This window comes from Dunckerocampus dactyliophorus, chromosome 6 (assembly GCF_027744805.1).
Source record: "Dunckerocampus dactyliophorus isolate RoL2022-P2 chromosome 6, RoL_Ddac_1.1, whole genome shotgun sequence".
Taxonomy (NCBI): Eukaryota; Metazoa; Chordata; class Actinopteri; order Syngnathiformes; family Syngnathidae; genus Dunckerocampus; species Dunckerocampus dactyliophorus.
In genome coordinates, this window is record NC_072824.1 from 815,001 (window position 1) to 829,111 (window position 14,111).

Consider the following 14,111-nt stretch of genomic DNA (forward strand, 5'->3'; position numbering starts at 1 on the left):
AGGTGCTGTAAGCTTTTTAGGCTCTTGGCTTTCAGCAGAGGGCGCTGTTTCCCACTTCTTGGAAAACGCCATCACTTTGAATGGAGGAAGAGTATTTATTTTGCCCTCATGTGAGGAACATCCATCTATTTGTCTCTCTGCTGTGAAGTTCAAACAGGCTTATAGGCTGGCTGTGGCTGCGACCGGTGGCACAAAACAGCCAGAAAAACCATACGAGCAGCAAAGTGTGCACACACATCCGAGACCGTTTGCAGAAGCGCAGTTTGACCAGTGTCGTCTTTAAAAGGAAAGTTTTCAGAGAGCTTTCCGGCTTACTGCCATACTACCCTGAGAACGCCCGATCTCGTCCGATCTCGGAAGCTAAGCAGGGGCGGGCCTGGTTAGTACTTGGATGGGAGACCGCCTGGGAATACCAGGTGCTGTAAGCTTTTTAGGCTCTTGGCTTTCAGCAGAGGGCGCTGTTTCCCACTTCTTGGAAAACGCCATCACTTTGAATGGAGGAAGAGTATTTATTTTGCCCTCATGTGAGGAACATCCATCTACAGTATTTGTCTCTCTGCTGTGAAGTTCAAACAGGCTTATAGGCTGGCTGTGGCTGCGACCGGTGGCACAAAACAGCCAGAAAAACCATACGAGCAGCAAAGTGTGCACACACATCCGAGACCGTTTGCAGAAGCGCAGTTTGACCAGTGTCGTCTTTAAAAGGAAAGTTTTCAGAGAGCTTTCCGGCTTACGGCCATACTACCCTGAGAACGCCCGATCTCGTCCGATCTCGGAAGCTAAGCAGGGGCGGGCCTGGTTAGTACTTGGATGGGAGACCGCCTGGGAATACCAGGTGCTGTAAGCTTTTTAGGCTCTTGGCTTTCAGCAGAGGGCGCTGTTTCCCACTTCTTGGAAAACGCCATCACTTTGAATGGAGGAAGAGTATTTATTTTGCCCTCATGTGAGGAACATCCATCTACAGTATTTGTCTCTCTGCTGTGAAGTTCAAACAGGCTTATAGGCTGGCTGTGGCTGCGACCGGTGGCACAAAACAGCCAGAAAAACCATACGAGCAGCAAAGTGTGCACACACATCCGAGACCGTTTGCAGAAGCGCAGTTTGACCAGTGTCGTCTTTAAAAGGAAAGTTTTCAGAGAGCTTTCCGGCTTACGGCCATACTACCCTGAGAACGCCCGATCTCGTCCGATCTCGGAAGCTAAGCAGGGGCGGGCCTGGTTAGTACTTGGATGGGAGACCGCCTGGGAATACCAGGTGCTGTAAGCTTTTTAGGCTCTTGGCTTTCAGCAGAGGGCGCTGTTTCCCACTTCTTGGAAAACGCCATCACTTTGAATGGAGGAAGAGTATTTATTTTGCCCTCATGTGAGGAACATCCATCTACAGTATTTGTCTCTCTGCTGTGAAGTTCAAACAGGCTTATAGGCTGGCTGTGGCTGCGACCGGTGGCACAAAACAGCCAGAAAAACCATACGAGCAGCAAAGTGTGCACACACATCCGAGACCGTTTGCAGAAGCGCAGTTTGACCAGTGTCGTCTTTAAAAGGAAAGTTTTCAGAGAGCTTTCCGGCTTACGGCCATACTACCCTGAGAACGCCCGATCTCGTCCGATCTCGGAAGCTAAGCAGGGGCGGGCCTGGTTAGTACTTGGATGGGAGACCGCCTGGGAATACCAGGTGCTGTAAGCTTTTTAGGCTCTTGGCTTTCAGCAGAGGGCGCTGTTTCCCACTTCTTGGAAAACGCCATCACTTTGAATGGAGGAAGAGTATTTATTTTGCCCTCATGTGAGGAACATCCATCTATTTGTCTCTCTGCTGTGAAGTTCAAACAGGCTTATAGGCTGGCTGTGGCTGCGACCGGTGGCACAAAACAGCCAGAAAAACCATACGAGCAGCAAAGTGTGCACACACATCCGAGACCGTTTGCAGAAGCGCAGTTTGACCAGTGTCGTCTTTAAAAGGAAAGTTTTCAGAGAGCTTTCCGGCTTACGGCCATACTACCCTGAGAACGCCCGATCTCGTCCGATCTCGGAAGCTAAGCAGGGGCGGGCCTGGTTAGTACTTGGATGGGAGACCGCCTGGGAATACCAGGTGCTGTAAGCTTTTTAGGCTCTTGGCTTTCAGCAGAGGGCGCTGTTTCCCACTTCTTGGAAAACGCCATCACTTTGAATGGAGGAAGAGTATTTATTTTGCCCTCATGTGAGGAACATCCATCTACAGTATTTGTCTCTCTGCTGTGAAGTTCAAACAGGCTTATAGGCTGGCTGTGGCTGCGACCGGTGGCACAAAACAGCCAGAAAAACCATACGAGCAGCAAAGTGTGCACACACATCCGAGACCGTTTGCAGAAGCGCAGTTTGACCAGTGTCGTCTTTAAAAGGAAAGTTTTCAGAGAGCTTTCCGGCTTACGGCCATACTACCCTGAGAACGCCCGATCTCGTCCGATCTCGGAAGCTAAGCAGGGGCGGGCCTGGTTAGTACTTGGATGGGAGACCGCCTGGGAATACCAGGTGCTGTAAGCTTTTTAGGCTCTTGGCTTTCAGCAGAGGGCGCTGTTTCCCACTTCTTGGAAAACGCCATCACTTTGAATGGAGGAAGAGTATTTATTTTGCCCTCATGTGAGGAACATCCATCTATTTGTCTCTCTGCTGTGAAGTTCAAACAGGCTTATAGGCTGGCTGTGGCTGCGACCGGTGGCACAAAACAGCCAGAAAAACCATACGAGCAGCAAAGTGTGCACACACATCCGAGACCGTTTGCAGAAGCGCAGTTTGACCAGTGTCGTCTTTAAAAGGAAAGTTTTCAGAGAGCTTTCCGGCTTACGGCCATACTACCCTGAGAACGCCCGATCTCGTCCGATCTCGGAAGCTAAGCAGGGGCGGGCCTGGTTAGTACTTGGATGGGAGACCGCCTGGGAATACCAGGTGCTGTAAGCTTTTTAGGCTCTTGGCTTTCAGCAGAGGGCGCTGTTTCCCACTTCTTGGAAAACGCCATCACTTTGAATGGAGGAAGAGTATTTATTTTGCCCTCATGTGAGGAACATCCATCTATTTGTCTCTCTGCTGTGAAGTTCAAACAGGCTTATAGGCTGGCTGTGGCTGCGACCGGTGGCACAAAACAGCCAGAAAAACCATACGAGCAGCAAAGTGTGCACACACATCCGAGACCGTTTGCAGAAGCGCAGTTTGACCAGTGTCGTCTTTAAAAGGAAAGTTTTCAGAGAGCTTTCCGGCTTACGGCCATACTACCCTGAGAACGCCCGATCTCGTCCGATCTCGGAAGCTAAGCAGGGGCGGGCCTGGTTAGTACTTGGATGGGAGACCGCCTGGGAATAGCAGGTGCTGTAAGCTTTTTAGGCTCTTGGCTTTCAGCAGAGGGCGCTGTTTCCCACTTCTTGGAAAACGCCATCACTTTGAATGGAGGAAGAGTATTTATTTTGCCCTCATGTGAGGAACATCCATCTATTTGTCTCTCTGCTGTGAAGTTCAAACAGGCTTATAGGCTGGCTGTGGCTGCGACCGGTGGCACAAAACAGCCAGAAAAACCATACGAGCAGCAAAGTGTGCACACACATCCGAGACCGTTTGAAGAAGCGCAGTTTGACCAGTGTCGTCTTTAAAAGGAAAGTTTTCAGAGAGCTTTCCGGCTTACGGCCATACTACCCTGAGAACGCCCGATCTCGTCCGATCTCGGAAGCTAAGCAGGGGCGGGCCTGGTTAGTACTTGGATGGGAGACCGCCTGGGAATACCAGGTGCTGTAAGCTTTTTAGGCTCTTGGCTTTCAGCAGAGGGCGCTGTTTCCCACTTCTTGGAAAACGCCATCACTTTGAATGGAGGAAGAGTATTTATTTTGCCCTCATGTGAGGAACATCCATCTACAGTATTTGTCTCTCTGCTGTGAAGTTCAAACAGGCTTATAGGCTGGCTGTGGCTGCGACCGGTGGCACAAAACAGCCAGAAAAACCATACGAGCAGCAAAGTGTGCACACACATCCGAGACCGTTTGCAGAAGCGCAGTTTGACCAGTGTCGTCTTTAAAAGGAAAGTTTTCAGAGAGCTTTCCGGCTTACGGCCATACTACCCTGAGAACGCCCGATCTCGTCCGATCTCGGAAGCTAAGCAGGGGCGGGCCTGGTTAGTACTTGGATGGGAGACCGCCTGGGAATACCAGGTGCTGTAAGCTTTTTAGGCTCTTGGCTTTCAGCAGAGGGCGCTGTTTCCCACTTCTTGGAAAACGCCATCACTTTGAATGGAGGAAGAGTATTTATTTTGCCCTCATGTGAGGAACATCCATCTACAGTATTTGTCTCTCTGCTGTGAAGTTCAAACAGGCTTATAGGCTGGCTGTGGCTGCGACCGGTGGCACAAAACAGCCAGAAAAACCATACGAGCAGCAAAGTGTGCACACACATCCGAGACCGTTTGCAGAAGCGCAGTTTGACCAGTGTCGTCTTTAAAAGGAAAGTTTTCAGAGAGCTTTCCGGCTTACGGCCATACTACCCTGAGAACGCCCGATCTCGTCCGATCTCGGAAGCTAAGCAGGGGCGGGCCTGGTTAGTACTTGGATGGGAGACCGCCTGGGAATACCAGGTGCTGTAAGCTTTTTAGGCTCTTGGCTTTCAGCAGAGGGCGCTGTTTCCCACTTCTTGGAAAACGCCATCACTTTGAATGGAGGAAGAGTATTTATTTTGCCCTCATGTGAGGAACATCCATCTATTTGTCTCTCTGCTGTGAAGTTCAAACAGGCTTATAGGCTGGCTGTGGCTGCGACCGGTGGCACAAAACAGCCAGAAAAACCATACGAGCAGCAAAGTGTGCACACACATCCGAGACCGTTTGCAGAAGCGCAGTTTGACCAGTGTCGTCTTTAAAAGGAAAGTTTTCAGAGAGCTTTCCGGCTTACTGCCATACTACCCTGAGAACGCCCGATCTCGTCCGATCTCGGAAGCTAAGCAGGGGCGGGCCTGGTTAGTACTTGGATGGGAGACCGCCTGGGAATACCAGGTGCTGTAAGCTTTTTAGGCTCTTGGCTTTCAGCAGAGGGCGCTGTTTCCCACTTCTTGGAAAACGCCATCACTTTGAATGGAGGAAGAGTATTTATTTTGCCCTCATGTGAGGAACATCCATCTATTTGTCTCTCTGCTGTGAAGTTCAAACAGGCTTATAGGCTGGCTGTGGCTGCGACCGGTGGCACAAAACAGCCAGAAAAACCATACGAGCAGCAAAGTGTGCACACACATCCGAGACCGTTTGCAGAAGCGCAGTTTGACCAGTGTCGTCTTTAAAAGGAAAGTTTTCAGAGAGCTTTCCGGCTTACGGCCATACTACCCTGAGAACGCCCGATCTCGTCCGATCTCGGAAGCTAAGCAGGGGCGGGCCTGGTTAGTACTTGGATGGGAGACCGCCTGGGAATAGCAGGTGCTGTAAGCTTTTTAGGCTCTTGGCTTTCAGCAGAGGGCGCTGTTTCCCACTTCTTGGAAAACGCCATCACTTTGAATGGAGGAAGAGTATTTATTTTGCCCTCATGTGAGGAACATCCATCTATTTGTCTCTCTGCTGTGAAGTTCAAACAGGCTTATAGGCTGGCTGTGGCTGCGACCGGTGGCACAAAACAGCCAGAAAAACCATACGAGCAGCAAAGTGTGCACACACATCCGAGACCGTTTGAAGAAGCGCAGTTTGACCAGTGTCGTCTTTAAAAGGAAAGTTTTCAGAGAGCTTTCCGGCTTACGGCCATACTACCCTGAGAACGCCCGATCTCGTCCGATCTCGGAAGCTAAGCAGGGGCGGGCCTGGTTAGTACTTGGATGGGAGACCGCCTGGGAATACCAGGTGCTGTAAGCTTTTTAGGCTCTTGGCTTTCAGCAGAGGGCGCTGTTTCCCACTTCTTGGAAAACGCCATCACTTTGAATGGAGGAAGAGTATTTATTTTGCCCTCATGTGAGGAACATCCATCTACAGTATTTGTCTCTCTGCTGTGAAGTTCAAACAGGCTTATAGGCTGGCTGTGGCTGCGACCGGTGGCACAAAACAGCCAGAAAAACCATACGAGCAGCAAAGTGTGCACACACATCCGAGACCGTTTGCAGAAGCGCAGTTTGACCAGTGTCGTCTTTAAAAGGAAAGTTTTCAGAGAGCTTTCCGGCTTACGGCCATACTACCCTGAGAACGCCTGATCTCGTCCGATCTCGGAAGCTAAGCAGGGGCGGGCCTGGTTAGTACTTGGATGGGAGACCGCCTGGGAATACCAGGTGCTGTAAGCTTTTTAGGCTCTTGGCTTTCAGCAGAGGGCGCTGTTTCCCACTTCTTGGAAAACGCCATCACTTTGAATGGAGGAAGAGTATTTATTTTGCCCTCATGTGAGGAACATCCATCTACAGTATTTGTCTCTCTGCTGTGAAGTTCAAACAGGCTTATAGGCTGGCTGTGGCTGCGACCGGTGGCACAAAACAGCCAGAAAAACCATACGAGCAGCAAAGTGTGCACACACATCCGAGACCGTTTGCAGAAGCGCAGTTTGACCAGTGTCGTCTTTAAAAGGAAAGTTTTCAGAGAGCTTTCCGGCTTACGGCCATACTACCCTGAGAACGCCCGATCTCGTCCGATCTCGGAAGCTAAGCAGGGGCGGGCCTGGTTAGTACTTGGATGGGAGACCGCCTGGGAATACCAGGTGCTGTAAGCTTTTTAGGCTCTTGGCTTTCAGCAGAGGGCGCTGTTTCCCACTTCTTGGAAAACGCCATCACTTTGAATGGAGGAAGAGTATTTATTTTGCCCTCATGTGAGGAACATCCATCTACAGTATTTGTCTCTCTGCTGTGAAGTTCAAACAGGCTTATAGGCTGGCTGTGGCTGCGACCGGTGGCACAAAACAGCCAGAAAAACCATACGAGCAGCAAAGTGTGCACACACATCCGAGACCGTTTGCAGAAGCGCAGTTTGACCAGTGTCGTCTTTAAAAGGAAAGTTTTCAGAGAGCTTTCCGGCTTACGGCCATACTACCCTGAGAACGCCCGATCTCGTCCGATCTCGGAAGCTAAGCAGGGGCGGGCCTGGTTAGTACTTGGATGGGAGACCGCCTGGGAATACCAGGTGCTGTAAGCTTTTTAGGCTCTTGGCTTTCAGCAGAGGGCGCTGTTTCCCACTTCTTGGAAAACGCCATCACTTTGAATGGAGGAAGAGTATTTATTTTGCCCTCATGTGAGGAACATCCATCTATTTGTCTCTCTGCTGTGAAGTTCAAACAGGCTTATAGGCTGGCTGTGGCTGCGACCGGTGGCACAAAACAGCCAGAAAAACCATACGAGCAGCAAAGTGTGCACACACATCCGAGACCGTTTGCAGAAGCGCAGTTTGACCAGTGTCGTCTTTAAAAGGAAAGTTTTCAGAGAGCTTTCCGGCTTACGGCCATACTACCCTGAGAACGCCCGATCTCGTCCGATCTCGGAAGCTAAGCAGGGGCGGGCCTGGTTAGTACTTGGATGGGAGACCGCCTGGGAATACCAGGTGCTGTAAGCTTTTTAGGCTCTTGGCTTTCAGCAGAGGGCGCTGTTTCCCACTTCTTGGAAAACGCCATCACTTTGAATGGAGGAAGAGTATTTATTTTGCCCTCATGTGAGGAACATCCATCTATTTGTCTCTCTGCTGTGAAGTTCAAACAGGCTTATAGGCTGGCTGTGGCTGCGACCGGTGGCACAAAACAGCCAGAAAAACCATACAAGCAGCAAAGTGTGCACACACATCCGAGACCGTTTGCAGAAGCGCAGTTTGACCAGTGTCGTCTTTAAAAGGAAAGTTTTCAGAGAGCTTTCCGGCTTACGGCCATACTACCCTGAGAACGCCCGATCTCGTCCGATCTCGGAAGCTAAGCAGGGGCGGGCCTGGTTAGTACTTGGATGGGAGACCGCCTGGGAATACCAGGTGCTGTAAGCTTTTTAGGCTCTTGGCTTTCAGCAGAGGGCGCTGTTTCCCACTTCTTGGAAAACGCCATCACTTTGAATGGAGGAAGAGTATTTATTTTGCCCTCATGTGAGGAACATCCATCTATTTGTCTCTCTGCTGTGAAGTTCAAACAGGCTTATAGGCTGGCTGTGGCTGCGACCGGTGGCACAAAACAGCCAGAAAAACCATACGAGCAGCAAAGTGTGCACACACATCCGAGACCGTTTGCAGAAGCGCAGTTTGACCAGTGTCGTCTTTAAAAGGAAAGTTTTCAGAGAGCTTTCCGGCTTACGGCCATACTACCCTGAGAACGCCCGATCTCGTCCGATCTCGGAAGCTAAGCAGGGGCGGGCCTGGTTAGTACTTGGATGGGAGACCGCCTGGGAATAGCAGGTGCTGTAAGCTTTTTAGGCTCTTGGCTTTCAGCAGAGGGCGCTGTTTCCCACTTCTTGGAAAACGCCATCACTTTGAATGGAGGAAGAGTATTTATTTTGCCCTCATGTGAGGAACATCCATCTATTTGTCTCTCTGCTGTGAAGTTCAAACAGGCTTATAGGCTGGCTGTGGCTGCGACCGGTGGCACAAAACAGCCAGAAAAACCATACGAGCAGCAAAGTGTGCACACACATCCGAGACCGTTTGAAGAAGCGCAGTTTGACCAGTGTCGTCTTTAAAAGGAAAGTTTTCAGAGAGCTTTCCGGCTTACGGCCATACTACCCTGAGAACGCCCGATCTCGTCCGATCTCGGAAGCTAAGCAGGGGCGGGCCTGGTTAGTACTTGGATGGGAGACCGCCTGGGAATACCAGGTGCTGTAAGCTTTTTAGGCTCTTGGCTTTCAGCAGAGGGCGCTGTTTCCCACTTCTTGGAAAACGCCATCACTTTGAATGGAGGAAGAGTATTTATTTTGCCCTCATGTGAGGAACATCCATCTACAGTATTTGTCTCTCTGCTGTGAAGTTCAAACAGGCTTATAGGCTGGCTGTGGCTGCGACCGGTGGCACAAAACAGCCAGAAAAACCATACGAGCAGCAAAGTGTGCACACACATCCGAGACCGTTTGCAGAAGCGCAGTTTGACCAGTGTCGTCTTTAAAAGGAAAGTTTTCAGAGAGCTTTCCGGCTTACGGCCATACTACCCTGAGAACGCCTGATCTCGTCCGATCTCGGAAGCTAAGCAGGGGCGGGCCTGGTTAGTACTTGGATGGGAGACCGCCTGGGAATACCAGGTGCTGTAAGCTTTTTAGGCTCTTGGCTTTCAGCAGAGGGCGCTGTTTCCCACTTCTTGGAAAACGCCATCACTTTGAATGGAGGAAGAGTATTTATTTTGCCCTCATGTGAGGAACATCCATCTACAGTATTTGTCTCTCTGCTGTGAAGTTCAAACAGGCTTATAGGCTGGCTGTGGCTGCGACCGGTGGCACAAAACAGCCAGAAAAACCATACGAGCAGCAAAGTGTGCACACACATCCGAGACCGTTTGCAGAAGCGCAGTTTGACCAGTGTCGTCTTTAAAAGGAAAGTTTTCAGAGAGCTTTCCGGCTTACGGCCATACTACCCTGAGAACGCCCGATCTCGTCCGATCTCGGAAGCTAAGCAGGGGCGGGCCTGGTTAGTACTTGGATGGGAGACCGCCTGGGAATACCAGGTGCTGTAAGCTTTTTAGGCTCTTGGCTTTCAGCAGAGGGCGCTGTTTCCCACTTCTTGGAAAACGCCATCACTTTGAATGGAGGAAGAGTATTTATTTTGCCCTCATGTGAGGAACATCCATCTACAGTATTTGTCTCTCTGCTGTGAAGTTCAAACAGGCTTATAGGCTGGCTGTGGCTGCGACCGGTGGCACAAAACAGCCAGAAAAACCATACGAGCAGCAAAGTGTGCACACACATCCGAGACCGTTTGCAGAAGCGCAGTTTGACCAGTGTCGTCTTTAAAAGGAAAGTTTTCAGAGAGCTTTCCGGCTTACGGCCATACTACCCTGAGAACGCCCGATCTCGTCCGATCTCGGAAGCTAAGCAGGGGCGGGCCTGGTTAGTACTTGGATGGGAGACCGCCTGGGAATACCAGGTGCTGTAAGCTTTTTAGGCTCTTGGCTTTCAGCAGAGGGCGCTGTTTCCCACTTCTTGGAAAACGCCATCACTTTGAATGGAGGAAGAGTATTTATTTTGCCCTCATGTGAGGAACATCCATCTATTTGTCTCTCTGCTGTGAAGTTCAAACAGGCTTATAGGCTGGCTGTGGCTGCGACCGGTGGCACAAAACAGCCAGAAAAACCATACGAGCAGCAAAGTGTGCACACACATCCGAGACCGTTTGCAGAAGCGCAGTTTGACCAGTGTCGTCTTTAAAAGGAAAGTTTTCAGAGAGCTTTCCGGCTTACGGCCATACTACCCTGAGAACGCCCGATCTCGTCCGATCTCGGAAGCTAAGCAGGGGCGGGCCTGGTTAGTACTTGGATGGGAGACCGCCTGGGAATACCAGGTGCTGTAAGCTTTTTAGGCTCTTGGCTTTCAGCAGAGGGCGCTGTTTCCCACTTCTTGGAAAACGCCATCACTTTGAATGGAGGAAGAGTATTTATTTTGCCCTCATGTGAGGAACATCCATCTACAGTGTTTTTCTCTCTGCTGTGAAGTTCAAACAGGCTTACAGGCTGGCTGTGGCTGCGACCGGTGGCACAAAACAGCCAGAAAAACCATACGAGCAGCAAAGTGTGCACACACATCCGAGACCGTTTGCAGAAGCGCAGTTTGACCAGTGTCGTCTTTAAAAGGAAAGTTTTCAGAGAGCTTTCCGGCTTACGGCCATACTACCCTGAGAACGCCCGATCTCGTCCGATCTCGGAAGCTAAGCAGGGGCGGGCCTGGTTAGTACTTGGATGGGAGACCGCCTGGGAATAGCAGGTGCTGTAAGCTTTTTAGGCTCTTGGCTTTCAGCAGAGGGCGCTGTTTCCCACTTCTTGGAAAACGCCATCACTTTGAATGGAGGAAGAGTATTTATTTTGCCCTCATGTGAGGAACATCCATCTATTTGTCTCTCTGCTGTGAAGTTCAAACAGGCTTATAGGCTGGCTGTGGCTGCGACCGGTGGCACAAAACAGCCAGAAAAACCATACGAGCAGCAAAGTGTGCACACACATCCGAGACCGTTTGAAGAAGCGCAGTTTGACCAGTGTCGTCTTTAAAAGGAAAGTTTTCAGAGAGCGTTCCGGCTTACGGCCATACTACCCTGAGAACGCCCGATCTCGTCCGATCTCGGAAGCTAAGCAGGGGCGGGCCTGGTTAGTACTTGGATGGGAGACCGCCTGGGAATACCAGGTGCTGTAAGCTTTTTAGGCTCTTGGCTTTCAGCAGAGGGCGCTGTTTCCCACTTCTTGGAAAACGCCATCACTTTGAATGGAGGAAGAGTATTTATTTTGCCCTCATGTGAGGAACATCCATCTACAGTATTTGTCTCTCTGCTGTGAAGTTCAAACAGGCTTATAGGCTGGCTGTGGCTGCGACCGGTGGCACAAAACAGCCAGAAAAACCATACGAGCAGCAAAGTGTGCACACACATCCGAGACCGTTTGCAGAAGCGCAGTTTGACCAGTGTCGTCTTTAAAAGGAAAGTTTTCAGAGAGCTTTCCGGCTTACGGCCATACTACCCTGAGAACGCCTGATCTCGTCCGATCTCGGAAGCTAAGCAGGGGCGGGCCTGGTTAGTACTTGGATGGGAGACCGCCTGGGAATACCAGGTGCTGTAAGCTTTTTAGGCTCTTGGCTTTCAGCAGAGGGCGCTGTTTCCCACTTCTTGGAAAACGCCATCACTTTGAATGGAGGAAGAGTATTTATTTTGCCCTCATGTGAGGAACATCCATCTACAGTATTTGTCTCTCTGCTGTGAAGTTCAAACAGGCTTATAGGCTGGCTGTGGCTGCGACCGGTGGCACAAAACAGCCAGAAAAACCATACGAGCAGCAAAGTGTGCACACACATCCGAGACCGTTTGCAGAAGCGCAGTTTGACCAGTGTCGTCTTTAAAAGGAAAGTTTTCAGAGAGCTTTCCGGCTTACGGCCATACTACCCTGAGAACGCCCGATCTCGTCCGATCTCGGAAGCTAAGCAGGGGCGGGCCTGGTTAGTACTTGGATGGGAGACCGCCTGGGAATACCAGGTGCTGTAAGCTTTTTAGGCTCTTGGCTTTCAGCAGAGGGCGCTGTTTCCCACTTCTTGGAAAACGCCATCACTTTGAATGGAGGAAGAGTATTTATTTTGCCCTCATGTGAGGAACATCCATCTACAGTATTTGTCTCTCTGCTGTGAAGTTCAAACAGGCTTATAGGCTGGCTGTGGCTGCGACCGGTGGCACAAAACAGCCAGAAAAACCATACGAGCAGCAAAGTGTGCACACACATCCGAGACCGTTTGCAGAAGCGCAGTTTGACCAGTGTCGTCTTTAAAAGGAAAGTTTTCAGAGAGCTTTCCGGCTTACGGCCATACTACCCTGAGAACGCCCGATCTCGTCCGATCTCGGAAGCTAAGCAGGGGCGGGCCTGGTTAGTACTTGGATGGGAGACCGCCTGGGAATACCAGGTGCTGTAAGCTTTTTAGGCTCTTGGCTTTCAGCAGAGGGCGCTGTTTCCCACTTCTTGGAAAACGCCATCACTTTGAATGGAGGAAGAGTATTTATTTTGCCCTCATGTGAGGAACATCCATCTATTTGTCTCTCTGCTGTGAAGTTCAAACAGGCTTATAGGCTGGCTGTGGCTGCGACCGGTGGCACAAAACAGCCAGAAAAACCATACGAGCAGCAAAGTGTGCACACACATCCGAGACCGTTTGCAGAAGCGCAGTTTGACCAGTGTCGTCTTTAAAAGGAAAGTTTTCAGAGAGCTTTCCGGCTTACGGCCATACTACCCTGAGAACGCCCGATCTCGTCCGATCTCGGAAGCTAAGCAGGGGCGGGCCTGGTTAGTACTTGGATGGGAGACCGCCTGGGAATACCAGGTGCTGTAAGCTTTTTAGGCTCTTGGCTTTCAGCAGAGGGCGCTGTTTCCCACTTCTTGGAAAACGCCATCACTTTGAATGGAGGAAGAGTATTTATTTTGCCCTCATGTGAGGAACATCCATCTACAGTGTTTTTCTCTCTGCTGTGAAGTTCAAACAGGCTATCACTTTGAATGGAGGAAGAGTATTTATTTTGCCCTCATGTGAGGAACATCCATCTACAGTGTTTTTCTCTCTGCTGTGAAGTTCAAACAGGCTTACAGGCTGGCTGTGGCTGCGACCGGTGGCACAAAACAGCCAGAAAAACCATACGAGCAGCAAAGTGTGCACACACATCCGAGACCGTTTGCAGAAGCGCAGTTTGACCAGTGTCGTCTTTAAAAGGAAAGTTTTCAGAGAGCTTTCCGGCTTACGGCCATACTACCCTGAGAACGCCCGATCTCGTCCGATCTCGGAAGCTAAGCAGGGGCGGGCCTGGTTAGTACTTGGATGGGAGACCGCCTGGGAATACCAGGTGCTGTAAGCTTTTTAGGCTCTTGGCTTTCAGCAGAGGGCGCTGTTTCCCACTTCTTGGAAAACGCCATCACTTTGAATGGAGGAAGAGTATTTATTTTGCCCTCATGTGAGGAACATCCATCTACAGTGTTTTTCTATCTGCTGTGAAGTTCAAACAGGCTTACAGGCTGACTGTGGCTGCGACCGGTGGCACAAAACAGCCAGAAAAACCATACGAGCAGCAAAGTGTGCACACACATCCGAGACCGTTTGCAGAAGCGCAGTTTGACCAGTGTCGTCTTTAAAAGGAAAGTTTTCAGAGAGCTTTCCGGCTTACGGCCATACTACCCTGAGAACGCCCGATCTCGTCCGATCTCGGAAGCTAAGCAGGGGCGGGCCTGGTTAGTACTTGGATGGGAGACCGCCTGGGAATACCAGGTGCTGTAAGCTTTTTAGGCTCTTGGCTTTCAGCAGAGGGCGCTGTTTCCCACCTCTTGGAAAACGCCATCACTTTGAATGGAGGAAGAGTATTTATTTTGCCCTCATGTGAGGAACATCCATCTACAGTGTTTTTCTCTCTGCTGTGAAGTTCAAACAGGCTTACAGGCTGGCTGTGGCTGCGACCGGTGGCACAAAACAGCCAGAAAAACCATACGAGCAGCAAAGTGTGCACACACATCCGAGACCGTTTGCAGAAGCG

The 14,111-nt window shown here is 50.5% G+C and overlaps 34 non-coding genes across 34 annotated transcripts in view; all 34 read left to right on the forward strand.

Annotated features, from left to right (window-relative positions):
* LOC129184404 (5S ribosomal RNA) overlaps positions 1-14 on the forward strand; it is a 119-nt gene extending 105 nt beyond the window's left edge. The window contains exon 1 of the ribosomal RNA XR_008571782.1: positions 1-14. This exon is cut by the window's left edge and continues 105 nt beyond it. This is a non-coding gene — a ribosomal RNA (5S ribosomal RNA).
* A 295-nt stretch (positions 15-309) lies between these two features.
* LOC129183566 (5S ribosomal RNA) lies at positions 310-428 on the forward strand. Its single transcript, XR_008570981.1, has one exon. It is a non-coding gene; the product is annotated as a 5S ribosomal RNA (ribosomal RNA).
* A 300-nt stretch (positions 429-728) lies between these two features.
* On the forward strand, positions 729-847 carry LOC129184405 (5S ribosomal RNA). Its single transcript, XR_008571783.1, has one exon. It is a non-coding gene; the product is annotated as a 5S ribosomal RNA (ribosomal RNA).
* A 300-nt stretch (positions 848-1,147) lies between these two features.
* LOC129184407 (5S ribosomal RNA) lies at positions 1,148-1,266 on the forward strand. Its single transcript, XR_008571785.1, has one exon. It is a non-coding gene; the product is annotated as a 5S ribosomal RNA (ribosomal RNA).
* Positions 1,267-1,566: 300 nt separating this feature from the next.
* On the forward strand, positions 1,567-1,685 carry LOC129184408 (5S ribosomal RNA). Its single transcript, XR_008571786.1, has one exon. It is a non-coding gene; the product is annotated as a 5S ribosomal RNA (ribosomal RNA).
* Positions 1,686-1,980: 295 nt separating this feature from the next.
* Positions 1,981-2,099, forward strand: LOC129184409 (5S ribosomal RNA). Its single transcript, XR_008571787.1, has one exon. It is a non-coding gene; the product is annotated as a 5S ribosomal RNA (ribosomal RNA).
* Positions 2,100-2,399: 300 nt separating this feature from the next.
* LOC129184410 (5S ribosomal RNA) lies at positions 2,400-2,518 on the forward strand. The gene has a single exon (XR_008571788.1). It is a non-coding gene; the product is annotated as a 5S ribosomal RNA (ribosomal RNA).
* A 295-nt stretch (positions 2,519-2,813) lies between these two features.
* LOC129184411 (5S ribosomal RNA) lies at positions 2,814-2,932 on the forward strand. Its single transcript, XR_008571789.1, has one exon. It is a non-coding gene; the product is annotated as a 5S ribosomal RNA (ribosomal RNA).
* A 295-nt stretch (positions 2,933-3,227) lies between these two features.
* On the forward strand, positions 3,228-3,346 carry LOC129183573 (5S ribosomal RNA). Its single transcript, XR_008570987.1, has one exon. It is a non-coding gene; the product is annotated as a 5S ribosomal RNA (ribosomal RNA).
* A 295-nt stretch (positions 3,347-3,641) lies between these two features.
* Positions 3,642-3,760, forward strand: LOC129184412 (5S ribosomal RNA). The gene has a single exon (XR_008571790.1). It is a non-coding gene; the product is annotated as a 5S ribosomal RNA (ribosomal RNA).
* Positions 3,761-4,060: 300 nt separating this feature from the next.
* Positions 4,061-4,179, forward strand: LOC129184413 (5S ribosomal RNA). The gene has a single exon (XR_008571791.1). It is a non-coding gene; the product is annotated as a 5S ribosomal RNA (ribosomal RNA).
* Positions 4,180-4,479: 300 nt separating this feature from the next.
* Positions 4,480-4,598, forward strand: LOC129184415 (5S ribosomal RNA). The gene has a single exon (XR_008571792.1). It is a non-coding gene; the product is annotated as a 5S ribosomal RNA (ribosomal RNA).
* Positions 4,599-4,893: 295 nt separating this feature from the next.
* LOC129183567 (5S ribosomal RNA) lies at positions 4,894-5,012 on the forward strand. The gene has a single exon (XR_008570982.1). It is a non-coding gene; the product is annotated as a 5S ribosomal RNA (ribosomal RNA).
* Positions 5,013-5,307: 295 nt separating this feature from the next.
* Positions 5,308-5,426, forward strand: LOC129183574 (5S ribosomal RNA). The gene has a single exon (XR_008570988.1). It is a non-coding gene; the product is annotated as a 5S ribosomal RNA (ribosomal RNA).
* A 295-nt stretch (positions 5,427-5,721) lies between these two features.
* LOC129184416 (5S ribosomal RNA) lies at positions 5,722-5,840 on the forward strand. The gene has a single exon (XR_008571793.1). It is a non-coding gene; the product is annotated as a 5S ribosomal RNA (ribosomal RNA).
* Positions 5,841-6,140: 300 nt separating this feature from the next.
* Positions 6,141-6,259, forward strand: LOC129183461 (5S ribosomal RNA). Its single transcript, XR_008570879.1, has one exon. It is a non-coding gene; the product is annotated as a 5S ribosomal RNA (ribosomal RNA).
* Positions 6,260-6,559: 300 nt separating this feature from the next.
* LOC129184417 (5S ribosomal RNA) lies at positions 6,560-6,678 on the forward strand. The gene has a single exon (XR_008571794.1). It is a non-coding gene; the product is annotated as a 5S ribosomal RNA (ribosomal RNA).
* Positions 6,679-6,978: 300 nt separating this feature from the next.
* On the forward strand, positions 6,979-7,097 carry LOC129184419 (5S ribosomal RNA). The gene has a single exon (XR_008571796.1). It is a non-coding gene; the product is annotated as a 5S ribosomal RNA (ribosomal RNA).
* A 295-nt stretch (positions 7,098-7,392) lies between these two features.
* LOC129184420 (5S ribosomal RNA) lies at positions 7,393-7,511 on the forward strand. The gene has a single exon (XR_008571797.1). It is a non-coding gene; the product is annotated as a 5S ribosomal RNA (ribosomal RNA).
* A 295-nt stretch (positions 7,512-7,806) lies between these two features.
* On the forward strand, positions 7,807-7,925 carry LOC129184421 (5S ribosomal RNA). Its single transcript, XR_008571798.1, has one exon. It is a non-coding gene; the product is annotated as a 5S ribosomal RNA (ribosomal RNA).
* Positions 7,926-8,220: 295 nt separating this feature from the next.
* LOC129183575 (5S ribosomal RNA) lies at positions 8,221-8,339 on the forward strand. The gene has a single exon (XR_008570989.1). It is a non-coding gene; the product is annotated as a 5S ribosomal RNA (ribosomal RNA).
* A 295-nt stretch (positions 8,340-8,634) lies between these two features.
* Positions 8,635-8,753, forward strand: LOC129184422 (5S ribosomal RNA). The gene has a single exon (XR_008571799.1). It is a non-coding gene; the product is annotated as a 5S ribosomal RNA (ribosomal RNA).
* A 300-nt stretch (positions 8,754-9,053) lies between these two features.
* LOC129183462 (5S ribosomal RNA) lies at positions 9,054-9,172 on the forward strand. Its single transcript, XR_008570880.1, has one exon. It is a non-coding gene; the product is annotated as a 5S ribosomal RNA (ribosomal RNA).
* Positions 9,173-9,472: 300 nt separating this feature from the next.
* LOC129184423 (5S ribosomal RNA) lies at positions 9,473-9,591 on the forward strand. Its single transcript, XR_008571800.1, has one exon. It is a non-coding gene; the product is annotated as a 5S ribosomal RNA (ribosomal RNA).
* A 300-nt stretch (positions 9,592-9,891) lies between these two features.
* LOC129184424 (5S ribosomal RNA) lies at positions 9,892-10,010 on the forward strand. Its single transcript, XR_008571801.1, has one exon. It is a non-coding gene; the product is annotated as a 5S ribosomal RNA (ribosomal RNA).
* A 295-nt stretch (positions 10,011-10,305) lies between these two features.
* On the forward strand, positions 10,306-10,424 carry LOC129184425 (5S ribosomal RNA). Its single transcript, XR_008571802.1, has one exon. It is a non-coding gene; the product is annotated as a 5S ribosomal RNA (ribosomal RNA).
* A 300-nt stretch (positions 10,425-10,724) lies between these two features.
* LOC129183576 (5S ribosomal RNA) lies at positions 10,725-10,843 on the forward strand. Its single transcript, XR_008570990.1, has one exon. It is a non-coding gene; the product is annotated as a 5S ribosomal RNA (ribosomal RNA).
* A 295-nt stretch (positions 10,844-11,138) lies between these two features.
* LOC129184426 (5S ribosomal RNA) lies at positions 11,139-11,257 on the forward strand. Its single transcript, XR_008571803.1, has one exon. It is a non-coding gene; the product is annotated as a 5S ribosomal RNA (ribosomal RNA).
* A 300-nt stretch (positions 11,258-11,557) lies between these two features.
* LOC129183463 (5S ribosomal RNA) lies at positions 11,558-11,676 on the forward strand. Its single transcript, XR_008570881.1, has one exon. It is a non-coding gene; the product is annotated as a 5S ribosomal RNA (ribosomal RNA).
* A 300-nt stretch (positions 11,677-11,976) lies between these two features.
* LOC129184427 (5S ribosomal RNA) lies at positions 11,977-12,095 on the forward strand. Its single transcript, XR_008571804.1, has one exon. It is a non-coding gene; the product is annotated as a 5S ribosomal RNA (ribosomal RNA).
* Positions 12,096-12,395: 300 nt separating this feature from the next.
* Positions 12,396-12,514, forward strand: LOC129184428 (5S ribosomal RNA). Its single transcript, XR_008571805.1, has one exon. It is a non-coding gene; the product is annotated as a 5S ribosomal RNA (ribosomal RNA).
* Positions 12,515-12,809: 295 nt separating this feature from the next.
* Positions 12,810-12,928, forward strand: LOC129184431 (5S ribosomal RNA). The gene has a single exon (XR_008571807.1). It is a non-coding gene; the product is annotated as a 5S ribosomal RNA (ribosomal RNA).
* Positions 12,929-13,323: 395 nt separating this feature from the next.
* On the forward strand, positions 13,324-13,442 carry LOC129184432 (5S ribosomal RNA). Its single transcript, XR_008571808.1, has one exon. It is a non-coding gene; the product is annotated as a 5S ribosomal RNA (ribosomal RNA).
* Positions 13,443-13,742: 300 nt separating this feature from the next.
* Positions 13,743-13,861, forward strand: LOC129184433 (5S ribosomal RNA). Its single transcript, XR_008571809.1, has one exon. It is a non-coding gene; the product is annotated as a 5S ribosomal RNA (ribosomal RNA).
* Positions 13,862-14,111: the final 250 nt, after the last annotated feature.